Here is an 11,344-nt window from a genome sequence, read left to right as displayed (position 1 = left end):
GTTCGGTGGGCGGGAGAAAGCCCGCCAAACTGTGGAATGGGCGGGGAGACGCCCCGGGGTCAGACGGAAGCGCCTATACAGCGCTTCAGGCGCTCCAACCGTTTGCGCTCGCGCGATCTCTACACGAGCGGACCATTAGCTTCGGCCACTCGCTTGTTTGGCCGCTACTAAGCGGTCAAAGCTTTCAGATTTATGAATTTAAACAAAGTTCATGAATTTGAAAAAAATAGGTTATTGGGTTATAAAAAAATTGCAAATTCGAAGAAAGTTTTTGCATTTGAAAAAGAAAATCTAAGCTTGAAAATTGTTTGTGAATTTGGACCAAGTTCATGACTTTGAAAAAAAATTACGAGCTCGAAAAAATCATAAATTTGAAAAAAAAAACAGAATTTGAAAATCATCACTTTGAAAAAAAGATCTGGATTTTAAAAACAGTTTTCGAACTTTAAAAAAAGTTCATGAATTTGAAAAAAGATTTTGAATTTGAAAAAAGAATACGAATTTAAAAGAAAAAAGAAAGGGGGGAATAACTAAAAAGGAAAAAAACAAAGAAAAACCCATCCTGCGAATAACCAGCAGAAAAAAAACACAAAAAAGGTGAAACCTTCTGTTGATGGTTCTCAAGACTGATGGCAAAACAAAAGAAGGATGTGAACGTATGGTGCGAATGAGAAAATAAGAAGAAACTTAAATGGGGCGAGTCCAAGGTCAAGCAGGGTGCGCGCTAGTTGCAAAAACAATAGGAACTAGCGCATAAGCGCTAAATAGGAGCGGCGGGGGTCGACTGCTAGCTACACTATTAGGGAAAAGCCTAGCAGTAGCGAGGGTATCCGCGCTATTGATACGGCGCTACAGCTAAAGGTTAGCAGTAACGCTTGTTGGCACGCGCTACTGTTATATCTACTTAGTAGTAGTGCGTGCTACAACAGCCACTACTAGTAATTACTAGTAGCATTTCTCACTGCCCGTGCTACTACTATTATTCTGTATTCTATTTCTTTTTAATTTTAGGTCGTATTCATATACTTTTATACAAGTTTTCATACCGTAGCAATTTTAGAGATTGTTTTTACATTCTAGTGAGTTATTAAATCACTAGGTGAAATAACCGCGGATTAGTTTCAAATGGATAGATCCTAAGTGATTATCCATGACTTGGTCACGTAGGATAAAACTAATCCGCGGTTCTTTCACCCAATAATATAATAATGTACTCATCATCATCATCATCATATTAATATAAAAGACTCTCGCATCATATCATCACCAACAACACTAGCTAATAATCATTATAGTTATTACCACCAACACTATTTAATCATCATAGTTATAGCTAATCACCATCAACACTAGCTAATAATAATCATCATAGTCATCACCACCAACACTCATTCTAGCTAGCTAATCACTCCTGCTGCTCTCTCTTAGGTAAAAAGGTATAGAACACGTGTAGCACTCCTGATTCATCATATTGGAGCATGCAGATGAACCTGTCTTCTAATTGTGGGATGCGCTTCAAATTGCTGCCCCCTAGTACTTCTCTGCGATCCTTCACAATTTTGTTTCGGTCTTTGACTATTAAGACTTGCTCGCTTTTAGAAATCCTGAATGCACTCATGTGCAATGTAGGATGTGATGTAGGGTGGAACCCTATAGAGAAGATCTTTCACGAATTGGAGGTGGAATCCCCATGAATAAGATGAACAAAGGAGGGAAAACAAGAGGAGCACTCAAGAACAAGTCAAATCACACATCCACTAGACAATCACACACATAAGATCCACAAGGTACATGAACAACAAAGGGAAATAATATGCATATGGTAGAGTTCATCCCAAATCCTATGAAGGAGATGAGGGCTTGATGATCCTATGATTGGGATCCTTCCCACAAGGGGGTCTTGAGCTAGGTCACTCCAAGAGGAGGTCTTGATCTCCTAGTGGAGTGGATCCATGGAGCAAAGCTCTCATATGTCTAACATATCCTTTTGCTTTCCCTAAACATGGTCCTAGGTACGGAATATATAGCCTTGGGGTCGAAGGAGAAGAAGGGGGGCCGAAGATGCACTCTCAGCCGGCCATCCTGTAGGGCCCGTGCGCACGGGGTAAGTTGGGCTCGTGCGCACGGGGGTCCCGTGGGCACGGTACATGCCCGTGCGCACGGGGTGCTCCAGCGCCAACTTCCTGAGTAGCCCGTGTGCACGGGGTCTTCGAGGCCTGTGGGCACGGGGTCGCCTGGGAGGTGCAGTGTTGACCCTGTTGCACTCCTTCTTCCTCCTTGTGGCCTTGTGGTCCTTCTCCAACTCCTTTGGGGTGTCCCTCACCAGCTTGTGGTCGTCGGTCTTCGTACCTAAGGACACATAGAGCACTTTGGTGAGGTAGCAAGCAAGTCCAATGGATATTCATGATGTTCTCAAAGAAGAGCGGGTTCACCTTAGTTCCGGTAGGTCCACTTGGGGCTTGATGTGCTATGAAGGTGTACATGGAGATGAACGTGGGATGCTCCGTATCATCTCCTTCCCATTTGAAAAGATCCGACCTCGGATCGTAAACCGTATCGCCATGTACACGGTAGGCATGGATGTACCATAGGTCGAAGTCGCTGCCTTGTGAATCCTTCAAAATGAAAGAACATGAGAAACACTTGGAAAAACAAATGAGGTTAGTGCAAAAGCAAGACCTATCATTCGAGGGGCGAGATACCCAACAAGTGTATGCATCATGCTCATCATAAGAAAGGACAAGGGAGCATTTCATAATATGTAGGCATATGATGCGAGAACAAGTGTATGCATATATGTCATCAACCCAAGAAAGCAAGTGATAGTGGAACATGGGTGATGCAACATAGCAAGCAATCATAGCAATCAAGTCAAGTATGCTAGTAGTGCAAAGATGCAACATACTAGAAGGAATCATGGCAATCATGTCATTGGTGCAAATAGTGGGCATGAATAATTCACATGTCATAGCACAAGCATGAAAGCAAGATATGAGGACAATAGCATGGGGCACATGATAAACATGGCAATAGCAACAAGGATCTCCACCAAGCATGCAAGTACACATAGAGGTAGCATAATGATGGAACATGGGTAGATGCAAGCAAGGGTCACAATTGCATGGCAAAGGCATAGAAGCAAGCATAGCATGCAAAGTGAACACGGTAAAATGAGCATAATGTGAGAAGTGGTAAATGGCCCATAGCCGTGTGAGAGCCAAGTAGAGGAGTTGCGCGTAGTCCTTGCGCGAAGGGGACGGTGGTGAGGATAGTCCATGGGATCCCAAATCGTCATTGCTCTCAAGAGCTCGTTTTGTCAACTCGTGGGATTGCGAGGTTGATAAGTATTCATGGGTACCTACACAAAACAAAGACAAAGGAAAAATTGTGTGTGCGTGGTAGATGTACACATCATCCATCATGATGCGCACGCGCATGTGTCGGTGAGCACAAAATAGCCAATGCTCAAATAAATGAGATGCGTGATATAGAAACATGTCATCCATCATGAGAGGTTTGTTATTATGTATGGCATAATGGAGACTCAAAGGATGTAATGCATCATGAGAAATATCGAGAGCATTGTTATTCATGTTATGCAAATGGTGCACGCAATCATGGGAATCATGCAAAGTATGAAATGTATCAAGATCTCCGAATATGTATGAGGAAACTATGGGGGTCTCTTCTTGAGCATTAATGGAAACATCACATGGAGAATATTGACAACATCCAAAACAATGCATATTTGGAGCAATGTGATCATGGCATGGCATAGTAGATGAATTGCGAAAATTATGTAAAGGAAGCATGGCAATATCATCACAAGAGAAGCAAAAGCCAATGACCATCATTTCGTCATCTATGCCATAAGTGCAAATGGGATTTATTTTAATGGGGCATGCATTTAGGACAGTATAACCGCACCTAAAGCGAGCTCTCTTAGGCCCTCAGCGTTTTCGGCCGTCGGATTTCGTGTTGGGATTTTTTCTGGCCGTCAGATCCAAGTTTCAGTTGCAGTTTTACCGCGACCTGGCCGGACTGTCCTAATGGGCCGCTACTCTCGTGACCTTTTCCAAGGCCTGTGGTTGATTGGGTTTTATTGGGCTGACATCTGCCGCTGGCTGGCTTGACTCATTGTTCCTTTTATCTCCAGTCTTTTTCTTTGGTTTGTTTTATCCTGATTCCAAGGTTTGTTAGTCATGAAGGATTTTGCAAAACTGTGCCATTACATGGATGAAAGATCTGGCATTCCTATAAAGGTTTTGAAAAACATGGATCAACCATCACATGACTGAAAGAGATGGGCACATTATCACTAAGATCCTTCCAGTTCCTAGGTACACAAACAGGCAAAATCACTTTTTTAAACATGTGAAGCCCTGTTGCATATGGAACTTTTTTGTGTTTGGTCTTTCTCCGACGTGGTGTTTGTCCCATCAAATCTTATGAGAATTGCTAATAAGTACTTGAATATTTTTCACCTTGAGTTTAGGGTACTCAATTGTGCATACATATAATTTTTATATCGGTAAGAAAACACTCGGTTCTTCTTACATAATTGATTAACATTGCTTATGTTCCTGCATTAGATGTTTCTTTGTTATTTTTCTGTAAATATAATCTCAAAGTTTTGTGGTTAGGTGTGAAATGGAGATCTCCACTGCAAGACCCATGACACGTGGGAGTAAACAGATATGAAACGTGTGCACTTGATTTCACAAAACAATGGAACCAAGATGATAGCATTCTGTGGGGGTTGTGGCAGAGATGTCGATTGCGCTAATTCTTGTGTTGCAACAATCATTCAGAATTTGCTTCAAGCAGTAACATTCTATATTACAAATAGACGGGCGCAGCAATGCGCGCCGTTGATGATCTAGTAGTTACTATGTTGAGATTGAAATGATGCAATATGGAAGATCTCACTCATAGCATATGACAAGTTCAATGGATTGTCAAACATGACGTGACCAATAGAATTTTCACATGATATCCTATGAAGCATAGCATCACAACTAGGTAACTCAACATGGTCATCATCGTATTCATCATAAATAGGTAAGTCATGACATGAAGAAGTTTCACTAGCATGAAGCATGGCAATAGGTGGATCAACATCATGGGAGCAATCATTATCAAGAGGGTCCACTAGTGGGACAAGAGAAGCACCATCACCTATGTTACCTTTAGAGCGTCGCTCAGGTGTGGTAGGTGGGGTGTGGAAGATCGTCTCGTTGTCATCTTCATCTTGATGGAACCATGTGGGGGGTGCATCATATTCCACCATGGCCATCGTCTTGTCCAAAGGGAGGACGTAGTCGTCGCGAATCGGCGCGTCATCATATATGGGACCTAGCACCAAAGGAGAAGACACAATAGAGGTAGAGGTTAAGTTGTTAGAAAGCGAAATGGCCTCATATGCCTCATCAACTATCTCACTCTCTCTATGTGGCAGTGGCTCACTCACTCCCTCAAGGTAGGTGCACTCAATGTCGCATATGGTGGAGGCACTCAAACCACTCAAGTGGTGGTGGTGGTGGCTCTCCTCACATGGGAATTGGTGCGGCTCATCATATACGGGGCTAGTGGTGACATCACTCTCATTCTCAATATGGTGGCAAAAGTCACTCATGTCATCATACGTCGCCGTGGTCGAAGGGAGAATCCCATGCTCAACCATCTTGTAGTCGTCGTCGTGGTGTTGGAGGCCCATATGATGTGGCACCTCGTAGCTCGTCTCCATGACCGAAGCAAGTTTCCCATGCTCGGCCATCGTCCTTGAGGGGCTTCCGAAGATGGAAGTGTCGCCCTCGCTCGTAGGTGGTCGCCTTGGACTTGATGAAGTCGTTGTAGGCGTACTCGTGGGAAGTAGGCGAAGATGCCGTACGTCCAAAGGCGAAGATGCCTTGATAGCACTTGACGAAGATGCCAAAGTGGTTGGTGTAGCCGTAGCGCCGTCTTGGTGGTGCTCGTCTCGCGGTCTTCTCTTGTGCTTATGAAGCTTTGACTTGGCCTAAAGTAGGGCTTGTTGGGACTTGTGCACTTGCGCTTGTGGAGCATCTTCATGATGATGATGTCGTTGTCGTGCTTGAGCTCGTAGGTGTTCGTCGTCGTCGTGCACATGTTGCTTGGAGGTGACTTGCCCTTCATGACGATGTTTATCACGAACGTGATGGTGGTCGCCATGTAGATGTGGACGAGGACGATTTGCACTTGCATCTTTTTCGCGCTCCGAAGACTTGTGGCTTGAACGTCGTCGTCTTGAGGATGAAGAAGTGGAAGAAGACTTGATCAAGGTTCTAATCTCTTCCATCCTCGCATCTTGCTCCTCCTTTTGTGCGGCAAGCTTGTTGTCGATGTAGTCCCTTTTCCTTGCTTCGGAGAGATGAATGTCGATGGAGAGGTTCTCGATGCGCTCTTGCAAGGTGGAATGTGCTCCTTGCATTTCTTGTTGTAGTCCGAAGATGGACCTTTTGGTGATGTAGTCATTCACGCCGTCGTTGTTGTTGTATACCGGAGAGGAAATGCCTGCCTATCCATCACAAGACTCGAGCAAATGTGAGTAGGAAATGAGATAAACAATACCAAGCTACCTTTTCCCAAAGTTGAGGATGTATCTTGTATCACTCAATATGAAATGAAAGAATAGTGGAATTGGTACCGGACTTGTTCACTCACACCTACAAGTAAAGGCTTATGATAGAGCTCGGTGAGGATAGTGGCACAAAAATTTGATGCAAAATGTTAGCAAGAGTCAATAATGTTGGAAAAGATTCACAAATTCGCAAGTGAAACAAGTAGACCAATAGCAAATGGTACACGGAAACACACACACGAATAGATAAATGGGGTCGTGCAACCAAGGAATGAGCACAAAATGTGGAGTCCACGGAAAACGCTCGTGTTGCACAACTCAAGAGAGACGCTAGCACGATTGCTCAATAGGCGGATACGACACTTGTGCACAACCTATAAGATGCAAAATGGATATACTTTCTATCCCAAGTATGCTATGTATGTATGGTTCCCAGTGTTTCTCTCGAGATGATCCAAGATGATCGGATATGACAATCTTATGTGCAATGGGGTATGATGCTATGGCACTTGCTCACGAGCTCTTTGCTCTCTTTTTGCTTAAAAGCTTTTTCTCTTTTTTTTCAATGGCCACTTTTGCACAATGCACAAACCAAGATAGCTATTGTGTATATGCGGGAACGATGTTGTGACACAATGGGTGATATGATACCAATATGATATGTGATGTATGCAATGGAATGGTGGATCACTAATGTGCACAAGTAACGTTGCCGACAATACTCAAATGGCTAGTCTCGATAGGTAAGTGACGCAAAATGGGCTAGGGGTTAACAAAGCAATTGCAAGGGTAATATACAATGGCGTCGTCGAGGTTACCGTCCTTTGGGATAATGAGTAGCGGTGTTCTTGATGTAGATACCAAGATGATGTAGACCCGTCCCTAAGTAGACGAAACACCTTAGGAAACAGTAAAAAAACCGCAAACTCAAAATCTCAAATTACAAATGTCAAATGGTGGTAGTGGAAATGGCAATGTGGAAGTAGTGGTGGTTTGTGAAGAAGCAACCGTCCCTAAGTAGCTGAAACACCTTAGGAGACTCAAGTCGCCACTCAAACAACCACAAATGCTAAATGGAGTAAAATGGGTTAGGTTGCGGAAGGCTATGGTGGTTTTGCGGATGATATGGTGGAAGGCCTAGGCAAAGATGCCAAAATGTCAAAATTTTGATAGAGTCAAATGGTGTGGGAACCTATCTAGGTGGATGGTGGATGTCAATAGCTACTCAACGAGCTAAAAAACGCGAAAATCGGACTCCGGATGTGGAAGTTATGGGCAAAACGGTGAACCGCACGCGGCTGCTGTAGGGGGGCCGTGCGCACGGGGTCTAGGGGCCGTGGGCACGGGGTCCCGTGCGCACGGTACACGCACCGAGGGCACGGGGTCACCTGGGACTCGCGGGTTTGGCTGATTTCGTCCCGATCTAGGCTCCAAGCGGATGGATCTCGTGGTTGGGGAGTAGGGGGGTGGTATGGGAGTGGTATGGGGTGGTGGGGCAGAGGCCGAAGCGCACTGGAATGGCCGTGCGTACGGGGTCTGGCTGGCCCATGTGCACGGGGTCCCGTGTGCACGGGGTCCTCGAGGAGCGGATGAACAGCTCCGGATCCGTGGGGAAAAACCAAGGTGAGGTCAAATTCGAGGGATGGAAGGGAAGGGAAGGTGGTAGAGGGGTGGATCTACTTGCAAAACACCGAATTCATGGATCAAATCCAACAAAATCTCATCAAACCAACGAATCACAAAAAAATTTGGGGCTATTTTTGGTGGGGAATTTTCGGATTTAGGACGAGAACAACAAAATCAAGCTAGAAAACAAAGAGGGGGCTCCAATTTCGTGAGAAACCTGGCTCTGATACCATATGATGTAGGATGGAACGCTATAGAAAAGATCTTTCACGAATTAGAGGTGGAATCCCCAATAACAAGATGAACAAAGGAGGGAAAACAAGAGGAGCACTCAATAACAAGTCAAATCACACATCCACTAGACAATCACACACATAAGATCCACAAGGTACATGAACAACAAAGGGAAATAAGATACATGGTAGAGTTCATCCCAAATCCTATGAAGGAGATGAGGGCTTGATGATCCACTGATTGGGATCCTTCCCACAAGGGGGTCTTGAGCTAGGTCACTCCAAGAGGAGGTCTTGATCTCCTAGTGGAGTGGATCCATGGAGCAAAACTCTCATATGTCTAACATATCCTTTTGCTTTCCCTAAACATGGTCCTAGGTACGAAATATATAGCCTTGGGGTCGAAGGAGAAGAAGGGGGGCCGAAGATGCACTCTCAGCTGGCCATCCTGTAGGGCCCGTGCGCACGGGGGTCCCGTGGGCACGGTACATGCCCGTGCGCACGGGGTGCTCCAGCGCCAACTTCCTGAGTAGCCCGTGCGCACGAGGTCTTCGAGGCCCGTGGGCACGGGGTCGCCTGGGAGGTGCAGTGTTGATCCTGTTGCACTCCTTCTTCCTCCTTGTGGCCTTGTGGTCCTTCTCCAACTCCTTTGGGGTGTCCCTCACCAGCTTGTGGTCGTCGGTCTTCGTACCTAAGGACACATAGAGCACTTTGGTGAGGTAGCAAGCAAGTCCAATGGATATTCATGATGTTCTCAAAGAAGAGCGGGTTCACCTTAGTTCCGGTAGGTCCACTTGGGGCTTGATGTGCTATGAAGGTGTACATGGAGATGAACGTGGGATGCTCCGTATCAGGATGTCTTGGCCGTATGCTAACCATGGACATGCGACCTTTAGCCTTGATCCACTGAGGCACAACTATTACCGGGAGTCCATGTTGAAGAATATCATAGTAACATACTTAGCAATGAAGTATAGCTTAAAAAATAATGTATGCAAAAGATGCACTGAGGACAAATAATAAAAATCTTACCATCTTTCCTAAATAGATATGACCGTAGTTCAGTACGAACACTATTGGTCGCATGTTTTGAGTACTAAGATTTTCAAGTTAAGGAAAATAGTTTGTCTTGATAGTATGAAGATCCTCATGCCATAAAACATAATGACTTATCTCCTCGCAGATTAGTTCAGCCCCGGGACAGTAGTAGGTCATGTATACCAAGCGCCGGACATGTTTGCTTGAATGGAAATAAGTTGTCAATAAAAATTAGTTGTCAACTATTTTATAAACAATATCCAAGACATAAATATGGTTGAGAAACTCACATAATGGTAGAACTGGAGGCGTCTGCATATCGACCCATATGTCGATATTATCTTCAATATCATCTTGCAGACGAATATCAAAGGTGGTAAGCATATCAGGCTCAGATGCATAAGCCTTGCATAGTGCTCTCCATTGTTTGCATTCAAAATGGGTGTAGGTGTCTGAATTTATAATTTTGCGGCAAAACTATAACCATGCTCGGTCCTCAAGTTAACTCTTTTTACTTCCATAGTTTCCATATTACTGAAACCAACCTTATCCAAGACATACATTCTTGCATGGCAGGGAATATGCTAGTAGAATAGTAAAAAATTAAAATTATAAGTTGAAGCAAAAGAAGCAGAAGTCATGCTTAATTACGAAAAAAGACTTGTCGTTGACTTACTGTATCCACTTCGAAGGTGTCATCCAGCTTGATGCTGAAGCGCCTACCCCAACTAGGTGAGGCCTGTCGCACAGACTGCGCTCGTCTTTGCAGTATTCGCACATACCGAATTCCTTTTCGTCGTCAGACATTTCCTATGTCCATAGTTGAAACATTAATTAAAAATTGACCGAAGGCAACTACCAGGAAACTTAACACATAGGTCCATGCAATAGATTGACTTTAGGTCTGTCGAGTCTTCCTTGCTAAACTCTCATCTCACGTATGGTGGGAACTCCCTCTCTGATATTGCGACCATCGGTGATGGTCGCTACTCTTCCTTGCCCTAGTGCATTACAAATATTTATTTATTTTTTGAGCTGGAAAAATCATTCCACTACTTAACCCTGCACAGCGGACTCGCTGGCAACCGAGTCACATACAAATTCAGGTGCTTGGTCCTTCCACCAGGAGCACATGACCCCAGCTCGATAGCCAAAAGCAGCAAGGCTATGAGCGACATTATTACAAGTACGCTTGCAAAAAACAAATTCAAAAGCATCAAAGGATGCATAGCATAGACTACGGGCTTCACGTATAAGCACCCCGATTGAAGACAAATCCCTCTCGCCGGAATTTATAGCTTTCACCAGTGATAATGACTCTGATTCGAAAATCACCTAATGAATGCCCAGCTCGCTCGCTGCTTCGATGGCCTTGATGCAGGCAGTAGCTTCAGCGTGGAGCGGTGTCGAGAGATGGTTCAACTTTCCAGCACAAGCTGCAATGAACACCCCCTGGTCTGATCGCATTACACAACCCCATGCTCCCTGTCCTTGTTCCACTTGAAAAGCAGCATCAAAGTTAATTTTAACGAAACCCTCCTTGGGTTTACTCCACACTGCAACTATATGCGGTACAACATGTGTTTCCTCCTCCATTGGTCCACTACAAAACTCATTCAATAGTTTGCGGATGTTGTATGCATTACAAATATTTAGCACAAGGAAAAGAAAGAGAAACGACCCCCACGACAACAGTCAGCATTCTTCTTCTCTCATATATGGTGGACACTCCCTCACCGTTTCGACCGTCGATGATGGTCGCTACTCCTTCCCCTAGTGCGTAACAAAGGTATAGCACAAAGAGAAGAAGGAGAAGCGACCCCACGACAACAATCGGCATTCTTCCTCT

The sequence above is a fragment of the Triticum dicoccoides genome, chromosome 5B (assembly GCF_002162155.2).
Source record: "Triticum dicoccoides isolate Atlit2015 ecotype Zavitan chromosome 5B, WEW_v2.0, whole genome shotgun sequence".
Taxonomy (NCBI): Eukaryota; Viridiplantae; Streptophyta; class Magnoliopsida; order Poales; family Poaceae; genus Triticum; species Triticum dicoccoides.
The sequence above is the reverse complement of the archived record's forward strand: the minus strand, read 5'-3'. Positions refer to the sequence as shown.